At 37.3% G+C, this 15441-nt stretch overlaps 1 protein-coding gene across 1 annotated transcript in view; it reads left to right on the top strand.

Moving 5' to 3' along the window:
- Positions 1-4765: 4765 nt before the first annotated feature.
- The window catches only part of LOC102008593 (cholesterol 7-alpha-monooxygenase), a gene marked incomplete in the record, with an annotated part of 43750 nt that continues 33074 nt past the window's right edge, over positions 4766-15441 (top strand). The window contains 1 exon segment of the mRNA XM_013520108.1: positions 4766-4887.

The raw sequence follows: 15441 nt of genomic DNA, 5'->3' as shown, positions 1-15441 counted from the left end.
GCGGGGCTGGCCCGGGTTCCCAGCGCTTTCCCCCGCTGTCGGGTTTCCGCTTTTGGTTGCTTAGCTGCTACCACCGTTAACGCGGAGGTCGGAGGAACCCGCTCTTCTTGGAGATTTCCTCGCGAGGACTCACTGCCCCCTTGCTTCCCCTTTTCCACCGCGAGCTCGGAAGTACCTATCGCGCCACGCCTTCTCAGCTCCTACCCATTTTCCTCTTACCATTTTTTCTTTGTCTTTTTATCACTCTTTCTTCACCTGCGCTAATGTCTGCTGGCTGTAGAGGGCTTTGTGTGGTACAGCGTAAAGGTAACAGCCATATGCGAACATAAAAACATAAAGACCTGGAGGGTTATATTGTAAGAACTTGATGACATTGTCTTACTTGGTTTTACATCAACCTATGAGGATAGATACAACATCCCATTATAAAGAAACTGAATATTACGTGAGAGTATTCATAGTTATCATGGAATACCATAGAGTCCTTGACAAAATGGCATTAACATTCTAGGTAATTTATATCTAGCAAAATTACTTAGTACCACAGTCTTGGTAAAACTAGTAAACTTCTGAGCATACAAGACATGATATGATGAAAGCTTCCCCTAGAGAGCTTATGGCTAACGTGACAAAGTAAATATTTAAAAATAATTACAGAATAGATAGAAAAGGAAAAAATAAAAGTCTTTGCACTCATATGATTGTGTTTAGAACTGACCAAAAAATAACACTAATAAGCAATTATAGTAAGATTGCAGGATACAAGTTTAGTGTACAAAAGTCAGTTGTTTTCCCTTGTATCAGAAATGAGCAATTGGAATTTGAAATTAAAAACACAATACTATTTATATTAGCACCAAAATAAAATGACATATTTAGCTACAAATCTAATAAAATGTGTATGATATCTATGTGAGGAAAACTATAAAATTCTGGAAAAAAAATCTAAGCTCTACCCGATTGAAAGTTATTCCATGGATAAGAAGATTCAATATTAAAATGTCAATTACTCCCAAGTTGTTCTATAGATTTAACACACTCTCAATCGAAATCTCAGTAAATCATTTCTGGGTATTAACAAACTAATTCTAAAGTTTTATGAAAAAGCAAAAGGCCCAAGAAACAAGGCAATATTGTACTAAAGAGAAAGTATGAGGCCTGACAGTGTGGTTTCACTTTGACTACTACACTAAATTACCAAGGACAGGTAATAATGACTTTAACTCTCACAGTTCTAGAAGCTAGGAATTTCAAGATCTTACCTGAAGATCTGGGGGTCTGTTGAGGGCCCACCTCCTGGTTTGTAATGGTCACTTTGCCCTTGATTCCTCATGTGGCAGAGGGAGACAGGGAGAGTGAACTACTGAAGGGTGGAGAGAGAGAATGCTTTCTATTGTCTCTTCTCACCCTGCCCCACCCTGAGACAGTCTGGCTCTGTGATTTAGTCTGGTTTTAAAGTATGTAGCCCAGGTGCTGGGGATTTAGCTCAGTGGCAAAAGCGCCTGCCTGGCAAGCGCAAGGTTGTGAGTTCAATTCCTGGTACTGGAAGAAAAATTAAAAAAAATAAATCAAACAAACAAAAAAATAAACTATGTATCCCAGGTGGACCTCAAACTCTCAGTGAATGTCCTGCCTCAGCTGCCCCAGTGCTGGATTACAGGTGTATGCTAGCAAGCCCGGGTTGCCTGGCTCTTCTTACAAGGGTTTTAATCCCATTATGAAGGTTTCACCCTCAGGACACAACTAGCCCCCAAAGACCCCATCTCCAAATACCATCATACTGTGTAATAGGCTTTAACACTGGGGAAAGGGACACAAACAGCTTCAGAACTTACTATAAAATTATGGTAAGCAAGCCAGGCATGGCAGTAAATGCCTGCCATCTCAGGAAACTCCGGGAGTCTGAGGCAAAAGGATCACAAATTCAAGCCCACCTTGAATAACTTAGCAATTTAGCAAGATCCTATCTCGAAAGGAAGAAAGAAAGAGAGAGAGAAAGAAAGAAGAGGAAAAAAAAAATAACAAAGTCAATCTCCAAGACTGAAAAACAAAATAAAAACAAAAAAAAACTTATAATAATCAAGGGAGATTGTTTTGGGCAAAAATAATAGACAAATACTGCATATCAATGGAAAACAAAACCCAGAAATAGATGCAAAAGTACATTCAAAATATCTTTGAAGAAGGAGAAAAGGCATTGGAAGGGGAAAAAAAGTCTCTGCTGGGAATGTAGTTCAGTGGCAGAGTATGTGCTTACCATACACATTCACTATCAGTACCATAAAAGGAAAGAAAAGAAAAGCCTTCTCAAAAAGTGTCCTAGAACACCTGGACTTCTGCACATAAAAAATGAATCTAAACATAAACCTTATATCTTTTATAAAATTTGCCTTGACATAGATCATGGTCTAAGTTTAAAATGCAAAACTATAAATAATTTAGAAGATATTAGCGGAGAGTCCAGGTGAACTTGGGGTTAGCCAAAAGTTTTTAGATACAAGATCAAAAGCAACCCATGGAAGAAAAAACTGACAAGTTAGATTTTGTTAGAATGAAAAATGTTTGCTCTGTGAAAGACAATGTCAAGAGAGGACAAGTTACAGATCAAAACAAAAATATTTGGAAAAAATCTAATAAATCTGTATTCAAACTATACATGTAACACAACCCGCAACAATTAGAAGGAAGACAATTAAAAACTGGGCAAAAGATGTGAAGAGACATCTCAACAAAGAAAAGCTAAACAGCAAGTAAGTACATATATAAAAAGAAGTTCAGTATCAGATAACATTAGGGAATTGCTAATTAAAACAAGATATCACACTACACACCTGCTAGAATAGCTAAACCCAAAGAAGATCTCACCTTTGTTACTGGCGGGAATGCAAAACAGTACAGCCACTTGGAAGACAATTTGGAAGTTTTTTACAAAGATAAACACAATCTTGCCATATGAGTTATTAATCATGTTCTAATGTGTTGGTTATGTCCAAACAAAAACTGAATATGAACACTTACGTGGTTTATTCATAATTGTCAAAATTATGAATAATAATTATGAAATAATTATGAAATAACCAAGATGCCCTTCAGTAGGTGAACGGAGAAACAAACTGGTACATCCAGATGTTACCATATGTACCAGGTTGGTACTCTCACAACATCAAGGAATAACGTCACAAACCAAAGGAGGAAGTTAGGAGAGTTTTATTGGAAATAATATTAGGAAGGATAGTCCTTGGATTTCCTGGAGGGGTTCCAAGTGAGTGACTGCCCAGGGTCTCTGTCAAGAGCATTTTATACAGCAAAATCCCCACTTCGCTAACTATGTGTCAAACTACAGTCAGCCCTTGGGATTACAAGTATAGCACTTAGCTAATATTGGCCCAATAGGGAAGCAAGGCACATAGCAAGGGTACGTGGTGAGCATCATTTAACTTCAGCTTGTCTATAACTTTTAATGTACAAAGAACTAAGGCATTCCTGGAAAGGGATGGGAGTATGGGTCAGGGTGTTTTCGTCACCCACCCATGTGTCTGATGCGCTGATATAGGCTCACAGAAGGGGTAAATTGCAGTAAATCGCTCGCTGCTGCTTACCTCTAAGGCAGCTTGCATTGCAGGGTTTCTTCAAATTTGTCTGCAGCCACAATTTTGACATGTCTCATCTTTTGCACTGACTTCTTCAAGGGCCTGATTCCTCTCTGACTGCTTATTTGCTAACTTAGATGGAATATTATTCAGCAATTCAAAAAATGAGCTATCAAATCACAAAAAGATGTGAGGGACTCCTAAAGCATTTTGCCAAATGATAGTCTACAATAGCTACATATTGTGTGATTCTAACAATAAGAAATTCTGAAAAAGGAAAAAATTATAGAGAGAATTTTAATAAAAGGAGAGGGACAAGCAGGTGAAGCACAGGGGATTTTTAGCTATAAAGGCAGGTACATTGTGCATTTGTCAAAATCATAGCATAGTAAATATAGTTGGTGTTTGTTCCAAACAGAAATGCTTGAAGTTTCAAAAACGCTTGGTATTTCAGAAAATGTTGAGAGTTTCCTGAGTGAAAGATGCGTCAAAAAGTTTCAAGATGGGGCCGATGCACAGTAACACCAAGCATGTGACTAGGGCTGGGACTTTTGCCTCAAGCCCCAACTCCAGAAAAGGGAACACTGAAGTCTGAGTTTATACATTTGGCCAGTGATTTGATCAACCGTGGCCATATACCCATATAAAACCCCCCAAAAAATTCTGAATGCCAAGGCTCAAAGGGCTAAGTATGCTCTCTAATTTCACTGGAGAGAAGGTTCTTATACTTACAACCCTTCTAAAAAGCACCCTATATGCTTCTTCATCTGGTCGTTTGTCTCCTTCACTATAAACTTGTAATCATAAGTGTAGTACTTTCAGTGAGTTCTGAGTCATTCCAGCTACTAATTGAACCTGGAGAGAGGTTATAAGAACTCTCAACTTTGCAGCCAAGTTGGACAGCATGAGGACCCTACTTGCAGCTGCAAGTAAGGACAGTTTTTTGTTGACTGTGATGGCTAATCTTAGTTGTCAACTTAAATGGAGATTAGTAAAACACACTGCTGTCTGTGAGGGTGTCTCCAGAGATGACTGACATGTAGGCCAGAAAGCTGAGGGGAGAAGACATGCCCTCACTGTGGGTGGCACCATCCAATAATTTGCAGCCTGGATGCGATGAGATGGAGGAGGAAGTCAGCCTGCACTTAAAAACTCGGTTCTGCTTGAGTAGATTTGTCTTGTGCAGCTGCGGTCACCTGTGGGCAGCAGAGTCCAGTTTCTTCAGCCTTTCAGAGCAGACAGAGCTGCTTCTGCACTTCCTGAGGAAGGCACTGTAGACTGTCCTACACCCTATCCTGTAAGTCAACTAATAAATCCCCTTTTGTGATATATGTATTCCATTGGTAGGATATGTTTATTCTATTGAATATATACTCCATTGGTAGAATATATGTTAATTCTATTGGTGGGATATATACATTTTCTATATTGGTAGAATATATATATATACATATATTCTATTGACAGGGTGTATATATATATTCTATTGTTATGACATATATATTTGTTTCCTGGAAAAAATGTATATATTCATATTCTACTGGTTCTGTTCCTCCAGAGAACACTAACATGTACAAAGATCTTGTCCTTTATCTTGTGAGCTATGGGTAGTTAGTGTCATAATTAAACTGATTTCTAGATTACTTGGTTTTTGACAGAAATTAACACACAGTACAACACAGAGTGGACTCTTTAGAGTATAGGCTTTAGTTACTAACATTATATTAATATTGGTTCATCAATTATAACAAACATACCGCATTAATATGTTTATAATAGAGTAAACTGTGTAGGATAGAAGGCACATATAGGAATCCTAGTTTTAGATCATTTTTGTGTAAATCTAATACTAATGCTGTCATAAAAATAAAGGTAATATAAAAATTTAAAATGATTACACAAATAAAGCTCAGATGGATGTTTGAGGAAAAAGCTCAGGAGACTATGAAAAAATATTATGAAGGATCAAAAATAGTCTAGGAGTTCAAAGAATGCTTCCTTAAAGATGTGGCTTTTAAGCTGAAGAGTAGTAGTTAGCCAAATAATAAAGGAGAAATACTTTAAGCAAAGAGAACAGCAAATGCAAAAGCACTAGAGTTGAGTTGAATGTTAATGCACTTCAGGAGCTGAGAGGTCATTATGACTAGAACACCAGGGTAAGACAAGGAATGCTTAAAATGAAGCTGGAGAAGTAGAAACCACTGGAAAAGATTACATGATTAGATTTGCATTTAAAATGTTTACCTTGTCTATTGCTTGGAAGATGGGTCAAATGTGAAGATAAGTGTTGCTATGGTGTAGATGTGGTTTATTCTGCCAAGATTCATGATTTTCACCAAGGTGCTGGGATAAGTGGTAGAGAGTTTAAGAGCTCTAGAGAGAGAGAGCTCTAGAGACAGAGAGACAGACAGACAGAGACAAAGACAGAGACACAGAGACAGAGACGCAGAGACAGACAGAGACACAGAGACAGAGAGAGAAAGAAGCAGGTAGAGAGCCAGAGAGACAGAGATGGGTGGAGACAGAGACAGACAGAGAATGGGAACATCTCACTACATTACTGCATTGCTCAGGCTGGAGTTTAGCTCCTACCTCCCACCTCAGTCTTCTCTTCTGAGTAATGGGGACTACAAGTGAATGCCACCAACTCAGTTCCTTTTCATTTCTATCCCTTGTTGTAAACTAGCCAAAGTGTGCACATATGGGGCCATCCTTCAAATATGAGCTAAATAAAGCTCTTTATAATGTACTCAGCCTCAGATATTTTGTTGAGCAACATGAAATAGGGGGAGACATTAAGAAATGTATGCAGTAGTCCTGATGTGTCAATTAGAGGAGATAGAAAAAAAATCAGAACTTTAAACAATATTAAGATAAAAACTCAGGAAGTCTTATTGGTTGGTCAGATATGGATTAATTAGAAGAACATATCTAAGATGAGTACCAAACTTCTGATATGAGCAAAGAGGTGAATAGTGACACATTGTTGAGATAAGGTATACTAAGATGTAAAATACAGCAGATGAGAAGGTTAGAAGATTACTTTTAGATTTATTAAATTTGATGTTGCATGTGAGTTACCAATTACGATAGGTTGAATAATGGCTCCTCAAAGATGTCCACATTCTAATGCCTGAAACTGTAAATATACATAGATAGATAGATAGAGACAGAGACAGAGAGAGACAGAGAGAGGAGAAGGAGAAGGAGGGAAGGAAAGAGAGAAAGGAGGGAGAGAGAGAGAGAGAGAGAGAGAGAGAGAGAGAGAGAGAGAGAGAGAGAGAGAGAGAGAGAGAGAGAGAGAAATATCTCACTACATTACTACATTGCCCCAGGCTAGACTTGAGCACACCTCATCATCCTTGCCACTTTCTGAAGGAGTTCTGCAAGTTCTCTTTCATGAACATTTTAGTTGTGCTGTTACAGCTATGTCAATGGCTTGAATCCATTCAAAATATTTACCTTTCATGGTCAATTTGACTTTGGGGAAGAACAAGAATTGTAGGATGCTTCATCTGGTGATTAAGGTGGGTGAGGACATTCCATAATGCTTTTATAAGCATGCATTTCGAGCAGATGGAGCTTGGTACCATTCACTAGATTTTTGATCCTACTTTGTAAATATATTCATGAAAGAAAACTTTTAGAACTGTTTCAAAAATGGCAGGAAGGATGGGATATGTGTGTTCAAAACAAGGGTTATTTTAAGGGTGATTAATGGTAATGTGCTTTACTGTAATAATTTTTTAAAAATTTAAACATTCACTCTATTTTTGATCACTCCTTGTATGTTTCAACACATTGAGGGACTCCTTATTGTGGTTAGGAAATTGGAAGATTTATTAGGAGAGTTTAGAATACAAGATAGTTTTTAAAAATAAGACAAATTGAGGGGCTGGGGATTTAGCTCAGTGGCACAATGCCTGCCTGGCAAGTGCGAGGTTGTGAGTTTGATTCCTGGTACTGGAAAAAACCCCAATAAAACCCCCAAAAAAGAAGACAAATTGACCAAGAAAATAAATGTAATATCTTTCTATATGATTTTTTTTCTTTTGAGACAGGGTCTCCCTGTGTAGTTCAGACTGGCCTTAAACTCATTATGTAGCCCAGGCTGGCCTCAAAGTCACAGTGATCCTCTTGCCTCAGCCTACCCAGTGCTGGAATTACAAGTGTGCACCATCATGCCCAGCTTACATTTTTGGATCATTTATTTTAATATGATAAGTTAAATATATTATTAGTTTAGGTCCAAACCATAGTCATAGGTTAGCTACAAATACTCATTGTCCAGAATATATTTCTTTCTTCAGGATTTTCAGTAGTCAGATAGAAATATAAGTATATTCTAATACTTAGCATGGTAGAGTTAGATTAACTAAAGATATTACTGCATTTGAAAATTGCTTTCCTATTCCACGCTATGCCTAAAATACAGTGCTCCTTATTCTATTTTTTATTTTTTATTTTTTTTGGTCTTTTTGAGACAGGGTCTCACTATAAAGTTCAGGCTGGCCTTGAGCTCACTTTGTAGCCCAGACTGGTCTCGAACTTGCAATGATCCTCCTGCCTCAGCCCTCCGAGTGCTGGAATTACAGATGTGTGCCGCTATGCTTGGCAGTGCTCCTTATTCTAAACAATCCCTTTTAGGCCTCTTTCTGGTTTATGATGGTGCTTATGAATAGGAGTACTATATATAGGAATAATTACTATAAAATTTTATCCCATTTCAGAATTGAGAATTGCATTTTTTGTTTCCTGAAATAACAATATAGTAGCACTATCGAAGTTAGAAGATTTCATTTCATCATATAGCTCAAAAAGGAGCTTTGTAAAGATTTTATTTCATCATAAAGCTTGAAAAAAATGTCAGTCATTTGCTGGTCACTTGCTCTGTTAAATTATGTAACTTCCTCTTCTTTTTCAAAATCTCAGCCACATGACAGACTGCCTAACCTCTTTATAATATTAGCCTTTGTTCCAAAACACATTTCCTCTTGAGAGTTTTCTGTAATATCAGCAAGATTACAGACAATGTTTTGTTAAACCGTGAAATCATCTTAAAACAGTCTTCAGCTGACTATCTTGGAACAAGTTTACATAGATTTTAGAAAGTCTTACTTGAATGAGAATGTGTTCCTCATAACAAGCTTGCAAGTTATATTTGTCTATTCAATACTTTATAAATGCACAAGGGTGCTTCCTATTTAAAAGGAATATGGAAATAAGTCATTGTGTAAACCCTAGGCACTTGCGAAAGGCAAATAATTATTCCTTAGTTAATATGATTTTGGTGGTTCATATTCAGTAGAGAATGTTCCTATGTAAATTATAACAGTCTCTTGTAAAATCAAATATTTTCCCAGTAGTAATGTTGTGAGATTAATTTTATATTTTAATTTATTTTTCTGGTACTAGAGAATAAACTCAGGATGCTCTACCACTGAGGTATATCCCTAGTCCTTTTAATTTTTTGTTATCTCTTTCTGGAATGTTCTTCAGAATATTTTGGAGTGCTGGTTTGATGATTATGAATTTTCTCAGGTGTTCTTTTCATGAAAGTATCTTATTTCTCCATCCATTTTGAAAGATAGTCTTGCAAGATACAGCAATGTGGGTTGGAGGTTGTTTTCTTTTAGGGCTTGAAATGCTTTACTTCAGACTTTGCTTGACTTGAGGATTTGTTTTGAGATGTCTGCTTTGATTCTGAAGGGATTTACTTTATAGGTGATTTGTTTCTTTTCTCTAACAGCTTTTAATATTTTGTTCTTTTGCTGGAGTTCTGGAAACTTGACTATTATATGTCTTGGTTGTATATTTTTTGATCATGGCTATTTGAAGTTCTATATGCCTTATTTATTTGGAGGTCAAATTCTTGTTTCCTGCTTGGGAAGTTTTCTTCCACGACTTCCGTGAACAGATCTTTTATGTTGTTTGCATTATTTCCTGCTTTTTCATTGATTCTGATCAACCTTATGTTATTTTTCTTTGGATCATCTAGCAGCTGCTAGATTGATTTCTCATGGTCCCTTGCTATTTTTACGAAATTTTTCTTTTGGTGATCACTAACCATAATCCTGTCTTCTATATCTGATATTCTGTGTCTTGTATATCTGGTATTCTGCCCTCATATTGGCTCATTCTTCTGCATATACTTTCAAAGGCCTTTTTAATATCCTTGATATCAGTTTGATTTGTTTCATGGATTCTTTCCTATGTTGGGCATTCACAGTTTCCATAATTTTCCTGAGCTCTGCTATTTTATTTTATCAGTATCTGCTCTAGAGGTACGAAGCGTTTCTTTCTCTGTGGTCAACATCTCTGTGGTTATCTGAGAAATTATTTCTGATTTGACTTTTTCTAGAGCTTCATCCATCTGCTTTATTACTTCTACTGTTACCACTTCAGTCCAGGTGGGTGACTTTCAAATTGTTCCACCTCATTGTCCCCTGAGTTTGCCTTTGGTGTGTTAGAAGTCTGAAGTTGCAGCTTGTTTAAGTATCTTCTCATTTTCTATTTTTTTTTAAGTTTAATTCCTTGGTTGATACTTATAATTTGCTCATAGCAAGTAGCTTTTTTGCTAATATTTAGAACCCTTAGAAAATGACTATTTCTCAGAGATATCTTCCAGGTATAGCTGGTTTTTGAATTTTGAGTCTATTGCAAGATCCCACCTCTTCAGTTTATTGAAGAGAAGAAGTTGCTGCCTCCTTGGCTCAGCCCCTTATTCTTTGGCACAGGATCACAGTATTTTCTATGACCCTTAGGTACTCTCAGTCTTGGAATACCAGCAGGAACAGCTGGTTAGAACCATTATGTAACCTTGGATAAATCATTAGTAATGTTACTACAATCAATAACAGTAGTAAATCATCAATGACAATAGCATCAAACACAGCCTAGAAAAAGACAAACTGAGGTAATCATTAATTTGCTCCCTTTAACCATATGAATTAGTTCATGGTTATATCACAACAACTAAAATAACTAGAGCTGGGTGTCGGCATACACTTGTAATCTCAGCACTTTGGAGACTGAAGCAGGAGGATCACTGTGAGTTTGAGCCCAGGCTTGGCTACATAGTGAGTCTAGGCCACCCTGAACTACATAGTGAGACCCTGTCTCAAAGCAGAACAAAACAAAACACCAGAAAATTGTATACAGTAAAAAAGTTCTCAATATGGTGATTTTTACCCTTAGAGGAGAAAATTTAAAAGGGGCTAGGGAGAAAAATATAGAAATAGAACAGGGAGAGATTAGAAGCAAGGCTGGAGGACAGAGGAAGATTGCATAAACTTGTGATGAAGACAGGAAGGAAAGAGTGATGGAAGAAATAAAAACAAGAACAGAACAGAACAGCAACCACAAAAAAATCAGAAACCATGTTCACACTCATGTAAAAATAAAAACAATCAAGAAAAAAATTTTAAAAAACGGGAGAAGAAAGAAAACAAGAAAATAAGAAAAAAAAAGTTCACGTCAAGACATGTCTCTGCTGTCACTGGTAGGCAATGTGAGCGGACAGATTCCAGATCTGAGCTGATTAATCCCAGAAAGCCAGCCGCAGCTTCAAGAGCAGGGTAGTGGATAATGCCGGCAAGCCTGCCCTCTCAGCTCCACTGAACTTCGGGCTGGTTTCAGCCTGTTAGACTCCCTGCATCTCCTGCTGCTTGAACTCAGCTCCCTGCCAGTTTGAACTCTGACCTCCTTTCAGCTTGAGCTTGGCAGCTTCACCCTGACCCTGGTTCTGTCCTCACAGTGACTCATTCTTCTGCATATACTTTCAAAGGGATTTTTAATAACCTTGATATCTGTTTGATTTGTTTCATGGATTCCATTTCTTTCCTATGTTGGGCATTCACAGTTTCCATAATTTTGGGATAGTGCCAACAGTTGCTCTCAATTTCAGGCTCAGTTGGTCCCTCTTCAAGACAGCTACTGGCCTATTGCCCTCTCCTAGGGAGCATCTGAACCCAGATAACTCACCAGCTACTGAAATTCACTGCGTCCATTGCTCTGTTTCTGTGCGGTGGCCACTGAGGTCACCAGCAGTCACTGTGTGTCTGCAGGTGAGAGCTGACATTCCCACGCAGGGAGCGAGTGTGGGCTCGGGGGAAGGCGATGCCTGCTACCTCTTCCTTCTTTGCTGAAGTCTCCTCTTCACTCTCTCTGTGGACTTCAGTTCTCGCCTCAAATCCTTCCTGGCTCTTGAGGACCCGCTTCCCTCTTTCTTCTCTTCCTCACATTGTTATATTCCAGGGTCTAGAGCCCAAATCTCAGAGAGGCTTTCTCTGCCGCTCACCACTCCTCTGTCTTCTTAGAAGTCTTTCTTTTCTTTCTTTCTTCTTTTTTTTTTTTTTTTTGAGACAAGGCCTTCCTAGGCTAGGCTTGAATTTGTGATTCTCCTTCCTCACCTTCTGAGTGGCTGGGATTACAGATGTGCACCACCACCCGTGGCACTTTTAAACTTCCCTTGTGGATGATTTTGCTAGAATGAAAAGATCATCTATACTGAAGATTCCATCACAGTCATGACCTACACATATTATAGGTGTTAAAATTCTTATGGATTGACATGACAATAGGTTAAACATAATTTGTATTTTTTTTTTTTTGAGACAGGTATATAGCTCACACTGACCTTGAATTCCCTATGTAGCCCAAGCTGGACTGGAACTCATGCTGATCCTCCTGCTTCAGCCTCCTGAGTGCTAGGATTTCAGGCATGCATCATCATGCTCAGCATGTAATTTGTAAAATTAATTTATATATTTGAGTCCTCAGATCTTTTACAGGTGGTAAAAATACTGTTAGTTGACATACCAATAAGTTAAATATAACTTATGAATATAAGTTAACTTACAGTCCAGCATTTAGCTCCTCTTTCAAAGGTGTGTGCAGAATTCTGCTTTCATAAAGAATTAAAACAAATTTTACTATTTTAGAAATCTTCTCCACCAGTATATATATATATGTATATATATATATATAAATTTTAGAGGAAAGTTAAAGTGACCTTTGTTTTTAAAAGGAGTTTCAGTTGTTGACAGTGTCATTTGTTTCAAGGTCCTATTCATTACCTTCTCAGATCGTACTTAAGTAGACAGAAATTTAAAAATACATTGGCCCATTTGATACAAGATTCCTATAACAGAAAATAGAGATGATCAATAATGTACGGTAATAGTTTGAAACACATGTTAGTGTTTCTACATCAGATATTTATAGGAACAGTGACTATAATCTGTGACCACTTATATTAGTTTAAATTTTAATAATACTTTAAGTATTTAAGAGCATCTGAGTTCTATTAAAGGAGTAAAATCATTCTCACCTATGAATGCATCCATACTTTGCCAAGGATGGGCACACTGACACTGGAGTTGCTCTGGGTGGCCTCCTTTATGGGCTGGTCTTTCTCTACCATGCAGGGCAGTATTCTTTCCGTGTGTGAAACTTGCTTTTGCTTTTACTGTTAACTACGGAATTCCCTGTGGTTTATCCCTGCATTGTGAACATGCACACTCTTAAAAAAATGTTTTAGATGCTCAGAATCAACCATATTGACATATTTACATAGTTAGGAAAATGGATAATTTCTCAACCATATTCATAAAGAAAAACATTTATATTATTTCATTTATTTAATTTCTTGTATGTGATTAATTGAGCAACAGCATTAATTCCACCTTTAGTGCTCACTTACATTCAGCTCTTGTAATAATCCTTACTGTAAAATTTTATACATGATCAGAAGTTGTTTTTGTTTCTATTTTCTGTTGTTTCTTGAGTATTAATCATTCTCTCCTCTGGTGAGAACTTCCTGAGAGCTTTGGCCCACTATACTTTGATCCCACACATTTCCTGAAAAGATTTGACCCTAGAATTTCCATATTTTCTTGCTGTTAAGCACTACATTATTTTTTACAGTTCACCAATTCAGAATTTAAGGTTTCTGTAATCATCAGTGTTAAAAGTATTTCATCTGTGAGCATGAGAAGTAAGTTGAGACTCTAATTTGTGCTTGCTCATGTGTGACCTTTAGCTATGCTCTAAAAGGGTCCCTTCAGCTGACAGTCACCTTGGTTACATTAACAGTACTCTGTTAAATTTTTAACTTAAATTATGAATCCATATTGTCACAGAAAATATCTTCAAAATGATTACTCAAGGAGTTAACTCAACACTCCTAGATAAGAAAGTTGGTAGTGTAATTATAGTCAATAAAGTGAGGGCAGACAGAGAAGGGGTTCCCTATTTCATCCTGCAGTTAATGAAGGAATTTTAGTTTTCTCTAAGGATTAAACTCTTCCCAGTAACTGATCCTATGAAGATCAAACCCTCACACCGGGATGTAGGAGGCATCTGTATAGTAATATAGAAAATGAGTATGGGAAACTTTCAGGAGTAAGGTCTACGAGAAAGAATTATTCTGTAATCATTTAAAGCCAAAGGATATGCAGAGGGAGCAACAAAGGTAATCACAGGTTGTGTCTTATGTATGTGAGAGAGGTATACAAATGGGGTCCTGAAAATGCTGATGGGAGGTAGATTATCTTTCTGAGGCAAGCCACTGGCACAAAAGCAGAATAGTATTGCATATGCTTAGTATAACTACATCTCTTATTAAAAACATAGAGTTGTTACTGGGACCTGCAAAATGTAACAAGATGTCATTCATTTGTATTATTGAAATTGTAAGAGCCAACGTAAGACTTATGGTTCATTCTACATAATGGGGGATGCAAGTACTGGCACATGTATTATTTCACAAATCAAGTTAGACTATGCTCTTCAAATTCTCATATATAATTCTTTTTTTTTTTTTTTTTTTCTGGTACCGGGAACCGAACTCACGACCTTGAGCTTGCCAGGCAGGTGCTGTGTAGCTGAGCTAAATCCCCAGCCCCTCTCATATATAATTCTTTTTAGTGTCCCCAGAAGATCTGCATAACAACTTTAGTTGTTACCTTTCCCTATGCTCAAACCTATAAAATACAGTAGTTTCTTCTTTTCCACAGTTTTGCTTCCTGTAGTTTCGTTTATCTGTGGTCAACTGCAGTAAAAAATATTCATGGCAACTTTCAGAAACAAATTGTAAGTTTTAAATTGCTATTCTGAGTACGAGATGAAATCTCACACCCTCTGTACTATCTCATTTTATACTGCCCAAGATATGAATCATCTGTTTTTCTAGTGTAACCATGGTGTATATGCTACCTACTTGCTAGTCACTTGGTAGCTATTTCCTTATCAGATTCATTGTCTGGGTATTGCGGTGCTTGTGTTCCAGTAACCCTTCCACAATAATCTAATGCTACATCACAACACCTTTATCATTCACCTCACTTCATCTCATCACATCGCTATTGTATCATCTCACATCATCACAAGAAAGGTGAGTGTAGTACTATGATATTTTGAGAGAGAGAGAAAACATTCCCATAACTTTTACTACAATATATTGTAATTGTTCTACTCTATTAATTTATTATTGTTAATCTCTTACTATACCTAACTTATAAATTAAACTTCATCATTGGTGTGCATGTATAGGAAAAAATGTAGTATATACGGGCAGGAAACCATCCTGCTAGGAATGCCTAACCAGAGGGGTGAATGGAGATTAAAGACAAAACACAGAAATAACTCGGAAAGAGGAGCCAGAGGGCTTTTGCCTCTAGTGGACAAAGAGCCCTGAGCCTCTGGCTCACCTCATTTAATTCAATTTAGGCAAGGGAGCAAGCAGTTAGGTTAATGGAAAACTCATCTGTTTCTCATTATTTTCAAAGTGTATCTAGGTAAATACGTCTTTAAACTAGATCTCAGCTGTTGTTGACTTCCTTTCTGGAGC

The sequence above is a fragment of the Chinchilla lanigera genome, unplaced genomic scaffold, assembly GCF_000276665.1.
Source record: "Chinchilla lanigera isolate Chin_1 unplaced genomic scaffold, ChiLan1.0 scaffold00053, whole genome shotgun sequence".
Taxonomy (NCBI): Eukaryota; Metazoa; Chordata; class Mammalia; order Rodentia; family Chinchillidae; genus Chinchilla; species Chinchilla lanigera.
This window is presented reverse-complemented; position numbering and strand designations above follow the sequence as displayed.